The sequence below is a fragment of the Microtus pennsylvanicus genome, chromosome 10 (genome assembly GCF_037038515.1).
Source record: "Microtus pennsylvanicus isolate mMicPen1 chromosome 10, mMicPen1.hap1, whole genome shotgun sequence".
In the NCBI taxonomy this organism is placed as follows: domain Eukaryota; kingdom Metazoa; phylum Chordata; class Mammalia; order Rodentia; family Cricetidae; genus Microtus; species Microtus pennsylvanicus.
Genome location: NC_134588.1, coordinates 103,154,898 through 103,167,366, shown reverse-complemented (window position 1 = coordinate 103,167,366; position 12,469 = coordinate 103,154,898).

The window sequence follows — 12,469 nt, the reverse complement described above, 5'->3', positions numbered from 1 at the left end:
GAGGGAAAAAGTCTCTAGCTCCCTTAATCTTTTGTAGAAAAACGTGGAGGAATAAATATTGGTTTTTGTTTTTAAATTTGGAGGCAAAGTGGTTTTTGAGCCAAATCACTCCACTACACATCACAGCCAAAGGGAAGGCAGATCTTAAGATCTCCCATGGGGCCTGGTGCCAAAACCTAGCAGGAACACCAGCCTGAGCAGAACTCAGGGGGCGGGGGCGGGGCAGGAGAACAAAGGCCCTATTGGCAGGGCCAGAGCCAAACCTGCCCCCCTGGGGGGCTCCGAGCTCCGACCTGCACCTTTAGCTCCTGAGGGAGCCTTGTCGGTACCTTGAGGACTGACTCGGCTTTTTAAAAAGGTTTCTCTCAGGTGATTTCCTCTTTGTCCCTGGTGAAAAGCCTTGAAATAGATGCATCTAGTTCAAAGCAGACCGAAGTCTAAGCCAGGACTGGGGTGTTGATCAGCTGTGGAGTGCTCGCCCAGAGTGTGCAAGGCCTGGGGTTCTGTCCCCAGTACTGCAATAAATATATAAGTAAAGAAACAGATTGAATAGATTATTAATTAAATACATATCAGAGCCAAAGGACGGGTGGAAATCGAGTTGAAGGCCACACTTCCTTCACTGGCTCTTCAAAGCCAGGGTGAATGGTTTCCCGGTACTCCCTTCTCTCCTGATTGAGATAAACAACTTATTTTTGGTGTTGGCTTGCTCCAAGAGAAGTCCAGAGTTGTCTCAAAGAGAGAATATGGTGAGGAAATGTGGGGAGGTAACAGGTGGGAGGGAAATAATAGAACTGCCTTGCCTGCTGGAGACCCTGGCTTCCATTCCTCACTACTGAAAACCAACAACAGCTCTGGTGTGGAGGCTCAGTGGGTAGGAGTTTGCTGAGTTCAGATCCCACACCTATGTAAAAAGCTAGGCATTGCTGCACAGGAGCACCATGGAGGGCTGAGACAGGAGGATTGTTGCAGCTTGTTGGCTACCAGTCTAGCTCCAGCCTCAGCGAAAGACCTTGTCTTAAATGAATGAGATGGAACACGATAGAACAAGAACATGGGATATCCTCCTCTAATGTCCACAGCTGCATCACACACACACACACACACACACACACACACACACGTAGACTAAAACAACCCAGCATATAGGATACAGCATATACTATTGTACTGTGCTTTCCTTCAGCAGCCCCTCCAAGCCAAGAGTTCTTTCCACTTGCCCCCTCCCGTGGGAGGGAAGGAATGGGGCTGCAAACAGGTGTGGTAGAGCCAGGGGACAGAAGAGAAAGGAGGAGGGAGACAAACTGCCTGACTGGTGCAGGTTCATGATCTGGATGAGGGACCCAGATGACTCTTTGCTTGAGAACATGCAGGCTGGAACAGCAGTAGGTGGGCTGTGCACGCGTTCGTGTGCGTGTGCGTGTGTGTGTGTGTGTGTGTGTGTGTGTGTGTGTGTGTGTGAGAGAGAGAGAGAGAGAGAGAGAGAGAAGGAGATGTTAGAGCAGCAGGGATAGAGGTCAGAGAAACAGGGGCAGGGGTCAGAGCACCAGGGGTAGAGGTCACAGCACCAGGGGTAGAGGTCACAGCACCAGGGGTAGGGGTCAGAGCACCAGGGTCAGGGGTCAGAACAGCAGGAGACAGGTTCAAATCCCCCAAGATAGTTTGTTCGAAGCTGTTGGTCTCAGGTAGGCACCCAGATGAGGAAGGACTTTGGCCTAAACCTATTCTCATTTGTCTCTAACCTTATTTCTGTACACCCACATCTGGCTTACCTATAACAAAAGAAGAGGAGGCTGCACCGAAGAGAGCCTGGGGATGATTTCTCAGCTCCTTGGGGTTCATGAGGGACCCAGGGCTCCTCTGCTATTGACAAGCAAGACCACAATCTCTAGACTCAGCAATAAAATAGAATTAAAAAATGCAAAAATGCACTTTCTCTAACCACCTCGAGCCTCTTTGACTGTGCATTTATTTTGAAATTTTTATTTTCATATTTCTTTATTTGGTGCGTGTGTGTGTGTGTGCTCGTGTGTGTGCACCATGGCACTCTTGTGGAGGTCAGAGGACAGCCTGTGGGAGTCTCCTTCCACCATATGGGTCCCAGAGACCAGCCTTAGGATGTCAACCTCAATGGCAAGCGTTTTTAGCGGCTAAGCCATCTCTCCCGCCATGTATGCTTATGTGTGCAGCAAATCAGCACTGAATACCCGCTAATGCTCTGCTGGATTCCAGCAGCCGCAGTGGAATGGACCAGGTATGACTCTGTGTCCTGGCATCACATGTGACCACAGTTGCCACCCTCTGGGGTTCTATGTACTAGGTGATGACTTGGGGGATGTCTTAGGGCTTCTGTTGCTGCAACGAAACAGCATGACCAAAAAGCAAGTCTGGGAGGAAAGGGTTTATTTGACTTATACTTCCACATCACAGTCCATCATCAAAGGAAGTCAGGGCAGGATCCTGGAGGCAGAAACTGATGCAGAGGTCATGGAGGCCTGCCACTTACTGCCTTGCTCACTATTTGCTTCACCTGCTTTCTTATAGAACGCAGGAGCACCAGCTCAGGGATGGCACCACCCACAATGGGCTGAACCCTCCCCCATCAATCTCTAATTGAGAAAATGCCCCACAGGTTTGTCCAAGCTTATGGAGGCAATCCCCCATCACCACCCTCAGATAAGGTTTCTCTATAGCCCTGGCTGTCCTGGAACTCACTCTGAAGACCAGGCTGGCCTCTGTCTGCCTCTTTCTCTCCAAGTGCTGGGATTAAAGATGTGGACCATCACCACCTGGCAATGGAGGTATTCTCTTAACTGAGTTTCTCTCCTCTCAAGTGACTAGTTTGTGTCAAGTCGACATAAAACCCTCCAGCTCAGGGGCCCATAGGAAACCATCTCCCAGGGGAAGCAAGCAGGACTTAACTGGGGAAGGAGATGGGCTGTTGTGCCCACCACATAGGGAACCCTGAAGTTAGTTGGCCATCGAGATGAGTTGGCCATGTCCGAGCACCCTACCCTGGGCTGTCCATGCCTGAACTGCTCTGGCAAGAACCTGTAGGTTCTGTAGGGGAGGCCCTGGAGCAATGCTTAAAAGACCCTTCTCACTGAACAGCGTCCCTTGCTTCGTAAGGGCGTTTGGGTGGCCCTGTCCTGTACTTCATAGTGGCTCTGACATCTGACTCCTTCTCTCTGTGGGAGATTGGTCAAGAGATTCAGCTTCTTTGAATCAGTTTGCCTACCAGACAAATGGGGTTGTAACACGTGTTGGCATCATCAACGGGCCTCAGGGGCAGAGTCTTCTGTCTGGTGTAAGTTACACAGTCAGTGTGGGGAGTGTGCACCTATGAGGTTCAGGGGTCTTCAGGAGAGCCCCCCCCATCCCATTAGGCAGAGGGGGGAGGGGCATTCCAGTCCATGGAAGTCACACATGCCGAAGTCCAAGGGTGTGGCTAGACTAGGTGTCCAGGGACTGGCAGGGAGAGGACAGGACCTTCCAGGGTCCTGCACTGACCTGACCTTGGCAAGGGGAGGTAATTCTGGCCAGTTCTGTGTGTTCTCCTAGCCACCCCCAGCCTTGAAGCCTTGGAATTGGATGACAGGAAAAATTCATTCCAAAACTTTGGCCTTCGCAGCCAGGGAGTGGTGGAACAATAGTCCTGACCTGGAGGCCCTGTGGGGGGAGGGGGGGCTGGGCCAAGGGGTCACCTGGGCCGATGTTGTTGTCCCATGTGAGCAGGAACCCTGAGCAAACTGTCCCCAAAGCGAAACCCCATTCCCACCTGGTCTCAGCTTCAGCATGTGATCTGAGCACTGCAAGGCGGTTGTGTGACTCTGGCTGCCCTATACCTCTCTGGCCAGGTACCACGTCTGGTAGAACAATGTGGCTGAAGCGGAACACCCTGTGGAACACCCTGCCGCTCCCAGCTGCTTTGCCAGCCTCGCTACACGCTACAGGGCATTGCTTATCTGCAGCTCTTCTAGGTGTCCACTTCCTGTTCTGCCCCCTCTTGACTCTTTAAGATGTGCCCAAGGCCACAACAACAATCACGCAGCCAGTGGCCTGCTTTCATCTGGGCCCCAGGGAGGAAGCAGGACAATGGAATCCGGCCCTTGGCAGCCTATGCCCGCCAAGGGGCGGTGTCTGTATTGTTTTTCTGGGCTGTTGTTTCTTTTATTTTCCCAACTGCACTCATCCTGAGCAGGAAGACTGCCTGAACCTGCAGCCTCCCCCCTATCCCTACCCCTTCCCCATCCCACCTCATCTGCTTCTATTGCTCTCAGAAACCCCAGTGGCTCTGGCCAAACTGAAGGCCCCTGCATCTGATCAACTTCCCATCCCAGGGCTGCTGTGAAGCCATCATCTCCGAGCTTGCCTTTCTCTAATTTCACTGCCCTCAGTTGGTGTTATTCCCCAGCCTGTCTTCCTGTGTAGCTGGCTCAGGGGCAGGAGGTGGGGGGGGGGGGAAGAAAATTAATAGCTTGACTCTTTTCCTCTGTTTTGTGGTTCACCTTTCTTTCTTTTTTTTTGGGGGGGGGGTCTTTAAGGCAGGGTTTCTCTGTATAGCAGCCCTAGTGCCCTAGCAGCCCTGAAACTTGCTCTCTAGACCAGGCTGGCCTCAAACTCACAGAGATCCACCTGCCTCCGACTCCCGAGTTCTGGGATTAATTTTTCTTTTGATAGATGGTCTTATATAACTTGCCTTAACCTCCCTGTGTAGCTAAGGATGACCTTGAACTCCCGGGCCTCCTGCCTCTGCCTCCTAAGAGCTGGGATGACGGTAGGGCACCACCGAGCTCCAGTCGTTATGAGTTAGTTTACACGAAGCTTGGTGGCACATCACGGGCCATATTTGCTTGTGGCTCTCGTTCACTGTCAAAACCAACATGAAATACAAATCTGTATGTCAGATCCAAAAGAAACTTGGGACAAAGTGACAACTGAGGTGCTTACTGACATACCGAAGCTCACTCAGCACCTGTGGCTCCTCCTAGCTCTGCTCATCCCTCCCCTAACTCTAAACCTCTCCAGCATGGGGGTGGGGGTGGGCCATGGGGATCCCCTCCTTTCCTCCAGCTTCTGATGCCTACACGACTCTGCCATTTTGACCACACACTCTTTTGGTTCCCTCTCTCTTTGCCCTCCCCTCTCATGGCTGCCTTCCTGTTAAATCTACTGCTTTTTCCTCTCTGCTCTTTCCCTCACATCTACAATGGAAACCATCTCCTCACATAACAACACGTCTGGGCAGTCACGTCCCCATTTCATTCAGGAGACGAGGTGGGCCCTGGGAGCATCCTGCTAGCTTCCAGCAAGGCCCTCTCTGTCACTGCTAACAACACTAGAGAAGTCACTCTGAATGTCTGTGTTGCCGTCAGGGGCCCCTGGCCAGGGGTGTACACCATGGGTTTAGGGGCCTTTGCTTACTCCTCAAGGATTTGGCCCTAGGTGTGGACAAACAGATTAAAGTTCCCTGAAGAAGGTTTAGTAGGCTGATTATCACCTCCCGATTGTAGGGAGTGGGAATGTTGCAGATCCAAACTCAACATTCTCTTGGGCTATCTTCAGTTCTGCTAATACAAATTTAGCACTCACCTCTACATCTGACCTAATATTCTTTTGACTATCAGGTAAACTTTTGGAATGTATTATTAACTTAGCGTACTACTGGCTTCTGCCACCCTGAAAAGGAAGAATGCTATTGGATCACATCTGAAGCCTTGGGCTGAGGTCCTCACCCCTACAGACACTTTGATGTGAATAAACTCTCTTACCCCTTCTGAAATGGGAATTGTGTTTGGCCTTCTTTGCCTTGACAGTGAGAATTTGGAAGATTTGTCCTGTGTGCTGTCTGGCCTGACTCAGCAACAGCAGCAGGGTGTCTACTGGAGATGTAGGAGAAATAGCAGGGGTGTAGAGGGGGGAGAGCATGGGAGCTGGGGCTGAGGGTCATGGGATCAGGGAAGGGCAGTCTGGCAGACCTTGTGGACCCATTATTGGCAGGCTATAACAGAGCCCCAAGGGCAGGGACCCTCATTAGCCCACTTCCAAGATGGCACCTGTTGGGAGGAAGGGATCACCTGCTCCTCATGTGGATGGAGGCAGAACTCAGTGTGTATCTGATCCCACGCCAGGACCTTGCTCCTGATCACCTCTCAAAGGAGCCACCAGAATTTTAGAGGGTTCACATTTACGCTATAGCAATGATGTAACTGCAAATATATATCTGCTCTCTGCTCTCAATCCCTGTCTCCGCTTTCTAAAGCTCTGCGTATTTCCTGAGTCGTAGAAGAGCTGAGCACATCGTTAGGTCTCATAATTGACCTTTGACCCTGGCTCCTGATGCTGGCACCCGAGGCCTTTGTGACTTCCAGGGTGACTTGAGTATCTGACACAGAATTGTGCATCCCTTGGTGCTTCTTGGGTGCCTGGAGCATGTGACATTCTAGCGAGGAGATTCTGGGTCGGCTCCTGAATGGGGAGCTACCCCGAAAAGGTCAAATTACAGTTAGAAGTTTAGATGAATCAGTGCCAACCCCTGTTCTCTGGGGAGGGGACTGAAGATTGAGTTAACCACTGAACATGCCATGTAGAAAAATCCCCGAACAGCCGGACTTGGAGAACCTGGCCATGTGTTGAGATGACAGTGTCCTCCAACCCTATGGGGACATAACTCCTGCGCCGAGCCTTCCACCCTTATTCCGCGTGGCTAGCTAATGGAGGACTCATGCCTCGCCACACCACTCATTAAGATAATAGTCCGCACAGCGGAGTGTCTTCCTGAGTCAGTGAACAAGTTCCTCAAACTCACGGGGTCATGGGAACCCTGGTTTATATAGCCATTTAGTCAGCAGTATGCCTGATACCCCACTTACTACTTACAGTGGGATCTGAGGTTAGGGGCCAGCTTGCAAGACTAACACCTCAGCCTGAGGGAGCTAATTCCACATCAGAAATACCAGGATGGAAGTGAGTGACAGACGTCACCTATTGGTGTCACCTGGAGAATGTTCCCACACCTCCGCCATCAGAAGTGTGCAGTGCTGGGTGAGAGAGAGGGGATTGCTATTTTTGCTTTTTCCAATCTCTTCAACAAAGACCGAGCAGTGTAGACAGTCCTGTGAGGAGGGGCTAGCAAGCCAGACGCGGAGTCCTCTGCCACCGTAGGTGCTGGGAATCTCGGCTTTCCCAATGTCCCATATGAGAGCATCTGCTTGGGACCTCTTGCAGAACCCCTGTAACATTATATCTTGAGAAGCAGGGATCACAACTCTGTACCCCGCCACAAGTTGGGTGGGATGACTCCATGGCAGCCTGGGCCACAGTGTGGTCACACCTTGCTTCCTAGTAGAAGTGTATCAGAGACAGGTGACAAAGAGTTGATAGCACAGACACCATGGACAAAGCAACAGAGCGGAGTCCAGTCTCCAGTGCAGAGCAGGGAAGTGTGACCGGAGATAGGAGAGCCGCGGGGTAGTGCCCAGGTAAGCAAGAACCACATCAAGCTGTCAGAAGAGCAAAGATTCCAGGAGGGCAAAGGGCAGACAGCAGAGGGCAGGGGGCAGACGGCACATGGCAGCCATGTCGAGATTGAGAAGCCAGAGTGTCTGAGGCACAGTGCAGGCAGAAATTGAAGTTAGCAGGCAGGGGACCATCTGACGGGGTCTAAAGCGGAGGAGGGGTGACCACGGGATCCAGCATATGGTCTGAGAAGGCCCACCTCGAGCCATGGGTACAGGACAGCCTGGGTCAGAGCTGGGGAAAGATAGAAAAGAACACTGGGTTGACAGAGAGGGAGGGGTGTGGAGAATGTCTGCCCTGTGTCCTGGGTAGTGGGCAAGGCAGGTGCTACAGTAGGGAGAAGCAGGGTGAGCGTTCTCTGAGCTGAGGCCCATGGCCATTGTTTGTTTAATATGCACAAGGCCTCTAGACTGGGCCAGAAGCGCAACAGGGGAGGCCGTGGGTTTTCTGTGGCAGCTGCGGTGTTTCCTCACTTCTTGCTGTCATCAGTACCTTGGAGCCTGGATGGTCACGTGACTGACCCAGACCCTGGCCTCAGCCTCCCCAAGGGAGGCAGAGGTGGACTGTACACAATCTCCCTGCCGGTGTCTCTTGGCCCTGGGCTCTGCTTGAAGGCTTAGTCTAAATCCTCCAGAGGGGGACACCTAGTGCCTGGGGTGGGGAGGGCCTTTGTGCGTTGGAGAATGACTGTTCTTCAGAACAATTGAGGGTCCTTTGAGTGTTTGGTGTCTTCATCCTCTGGACAGGTCAAGGGACTAGAGAGTACTCACTTCAGTATTTAAATGAGGGACGGAGTGGGCAGAGGTTGAGCCCAGGAAGAGCTCAGGTTGCTCCCACCCTATTCTCTGAGCCACAGCTTCCTCCTAGGTGAAGACTAAAAAGCTTTCTCTGCTCTGGTCCTCAGGCACCTGCTTCCCCAATCTCATCATGGCTTCACCTCTGCTGCCTGCCCTTCCACAGAATTGTCTAAATGACTTAACCCTGGCATTCCCAACCAGCACCAGGCTGCCCATTTGAGAGACTGTGGGTCCACCATGCTGGTTTCTCCAAAGTGTGTTGGAAAAGATGTTACTAGCTGGATGAGGTGGTGCACACTCACACGCCCAGCACCTGGGAGACAGAGGCAAAAGGATGGGGGTCTCAAGACTATCCGCAGTCACGTAGTTAAGTTCAAGGCCAGCCTGAGCTAGGTAAGGCCTTCTCTCCAAAGTCGAATGAAAAGGAAAGAAAAGAGGACTTGTGGCATAGCCAAGTGGCATAGCACTTACCCAGTAGGGGCATTCAATTCCTAACACCACAGGGGTGTGTGTGTGTGTGTGCGTGTGTGTGTGTAGCTTGAGTTTTTGTTTTATGAACAATAAAGGTTCATAAAGGGTTTTTTTTTAACATTTGGTCACCGATAATTTCAAAGGGAAAACATGGGGAAACTAATGAGTGCTGGTGGGGCCTGCTAAATGGTTCAGCAGGTAAAGGCGCTTGCTTTTTATGCAGGAGTGGGTGTTTTGGGTTCTGAATATTCATGTTCTCCTATATGTGTTTCTGACTCTGCCTTTCCAGCTCTCGCAGGCTGCCCATGTTCCTTGACTCATAGATGTCCATGTTTACAAACCCAGGGGTCTCGTCAGTCCTGTGTCCCCCGCCGCCATTGCATCTGCTTTTATTCTTTTGCCTCCCCCTTTCCGTTATGAGAGCCCTTAATAAATCAGGGCACTTGAATGAAGCAGAGTCCTCTCCATCATGGTCTCTTCAGTGGAAGCATCTCTGGTGTTTACCACAGACGTGAACACATTCACAGGCGCAGGAGTTGGGGCGCTATTCCAGTTGTTTCTCTGTTCATATGATCACCTGCAGAGCTACTTGCAGAAAGACAAACGTTTATTTGGGCTTATGGTTCCAGAGGGGGAGTTCATGATGCCAGGGGAAGCATGGCTCAGTGGTTAAGAGCCCTGGCTGCTCTTCCAAAAAACCTGGGTTCAATTCCCAGCACCCACAGGATGGCTCACAACCATCTGGAACTCCAGTTCCTGGGGATTTAATATCTTCCAAGGGCATGACATGCTCGTGGTGTACACACATCCATGCAGGCTAAAACTCACACACATAAAATAAAAATAAATCTCAAAAACATCCTAAACAAACAAAAAACAATATTTGAAAAAAATTAAGATGATGCTAACGCTTGTTACCATGTGTGGCGGAGTGGGTCGTACCTGTGTTATTTTCTGGTCGTACCTACTGAAGATGCTAACAGGAGAAACACAAGAATGAACGGATGAAAGCTGGGAAACAGGAGCTGTGCTTTGATTAGCCATGTAGTATTAATGCTTTGTATATTTTTCAATTTTGTATTATATTAACATGTTATATACCTTTCCTCCTTGGGGTAAGGATATGAAGGCAGGAAGGCAGAGATTGTAGGGAATTACCACAGGCATTGGCTTCTAATGCCTTGCTTTTGAAAGGGCACCACCACACGAGGATTCTCTTCCCTCCAGACATCCTGCCCAAGCCCCTTTGCTTCTCTCTGAGACAAAAAGCATTTCACAGCAAACTCTCAGCAGCAGCCAAAGAAAACAGAGCCAGGAAAAGGCAGCCGTGGGCCAGGGAGGAAGCAGAGTTCTGAACCCTGACCGATAACATTCTCCAGTCAAAGCGGCAGAACCCACCACAATGGTGAAGGAGTTTGGGGACACCCAGGGGACATCCAGAACAACCCAAGTCCCACAACTCCAAGCTGGATATGAAATGAAAACAAATGCCTTCCGCTACCCAGGTGACGACCCCTGCTCACTTCTGGGTCATTTATTTAACACATGTAAACTGAAATTTTACACTGCCTGAGAAGACCGGAGGTTCTGCACCTTGCTCGCTCACCGGCAGGCTCCAGGCTCCGTCCTCACTCTCTTCCTATGGCCACACATTCAGGGCAGTCTGAGCTTGACTTTTAGTACTCTTTCCCCTCAGATGCCCCTTGCAGGGCACCTGTCCTCCCCCTCCTTTTTTTTTTTTGGATTCAAGGTGAGACTTGGAGCTCTTGGTGTCTGTTGAGATTGTTTCCTTTCTGACCTGAAATTGCATAAAGGAGCATCCAGCCCCGCTCTGGGACAGAGCATCACAGACTGCAAACTGTCCCTAATGGGTCAGGAGCATTGGCGTATTATCTGCAGCCTCGCTTCTCCTCGGTTTTTCCAAACACGTCTCTGAGGCCTCGTGGGCCTGACTTCACTGGGCGGAATCAGGCGCAACTGCTCCTTAGCCCTCACTGGACAGGAAGGAAAGGAGCATTTCCTTCGCTTCCCCCGGCACAGCTCGAACGCTTCCTCCCCACCCTTCCCTCCAAAGCCCTGGTCACAGTGCCCCCTGGTGGAGGCGTGCGGTAACAGCCTGGGAGAACGCGGCCTCACCCTACCCACTCCCAAAGGCCCAGGGAAGTCAGGTTAAATGGGAAATGGGGGGTGGGGGGAGTTGGAGCCAGGACCCAGGGGCTGCTGTGGGTGTGGCGGGGCAGATAGAATAGAGACCTCCCTATAACCAAATATTGTGAGTTTTCAAGACAAGCTAGAAACTCCCAGTTAAAATAAACTGTTTAGGGCTGGAAAGATGGCACAGGACTGGAGGATTCAGGTTCCATTCCCAGCACCCACACCAGGTGACTTGCCACAACCTGTAACTTCAGCTCCAGGGGGATTCAAGACCTCCTTAGGTACCTGCATGCACATACAAATATCCGAATGTACATATAATTAAGAAAAAAATTAAAAATAGAAAACACAATTTCTACTCAGGGACCATGATCCCAATCCTCTGGAGGATGAGGCAGGAAAATTAATGTGAGTTTGAAACCATCCTGAACTATATAGGAGACCGCAGTCTCAAAGAAAAGTGCCCCCCTCCACACACACACCAAAGAAAACCCAGTATCTGTCAAGCTATTTTTTTTCTATTTGGGGAAAAATCTATTTTCCTAAAGGTATATATTCAGTAACTTCCAGAATAGCAATATTTGAATGTTCTAGGAATTTGTATTCCCCCAGGCAATATGAAAAGCCTGCGCAGTAGACCCTGGTCCTGCTCTAGAAGCCCTCCCGATCCCAATACTTCCCTGGTCCTGACAGAGCTGCTCTCCTCCAAAAACCCACTTCAGATCTTCCAGAAAGTAGTTTTACTTTCGTACATTGTGCTGCCTCCGCTTTCTGTTTTTGAAACTTCTATTTTATCTTCAAAACCCATTTCTATGCTCCCTCCCAGAGATCTTTCAGGCTGCCTAAGCTACTCAGCCCTCCACATGGATCCTAACCGCCAATCTTTAGAAAAACAGCCATTATAACATACAAGTTAGTTACTTGTTTACATATCTTTTTGGAAGTTTATTTAAGGTGTGTGAGTGTTTTGCTGGCACATATGTATGTGTGTGCACCGCATGTGCGTGGGGCCCACAGAGGCCATAAGGTGGAGTCGGATGCCCTGGGGTTACAGATAGTTGTGATCCACCATGTGTGTGCTGGGAATCGAACCCATGTCCTCTGGGAGAGCAGCAGGCACTGTGATTGTCGGCCATGAAACTTCAAAAACACCTGCTAGATGGAGTCAGGTAAGATTGCCCACTGCTGTTTTGTTTATCCAGAGCCCAGTGACTGCCTGACTAAGGTCGGTAGGATCATTTCGAGACATGTTTAAAAATAATTTCTGTTTCTGAACATCTGAACCATTAACAATGTTTTGATTCAGAGATCGGGTTGAGTTTGTACGTGAAATTGAAACTCCCCTCCTCCCGAATCTCCAGTCATTTGCTTTGCTTTCTCTACTTGCAAGTAAAAGCATTACTTGTGTTTTTATAACCTCTGGATAAAGTCCACATTCCAATGCAGGGGTGGCTCTCTCCTGCGCTTGTTTATCTCCTGTGGCCTTTCCTTTCTTCCGGCTTTCCCTTTGCTCTCCAGCAGAGGGACTC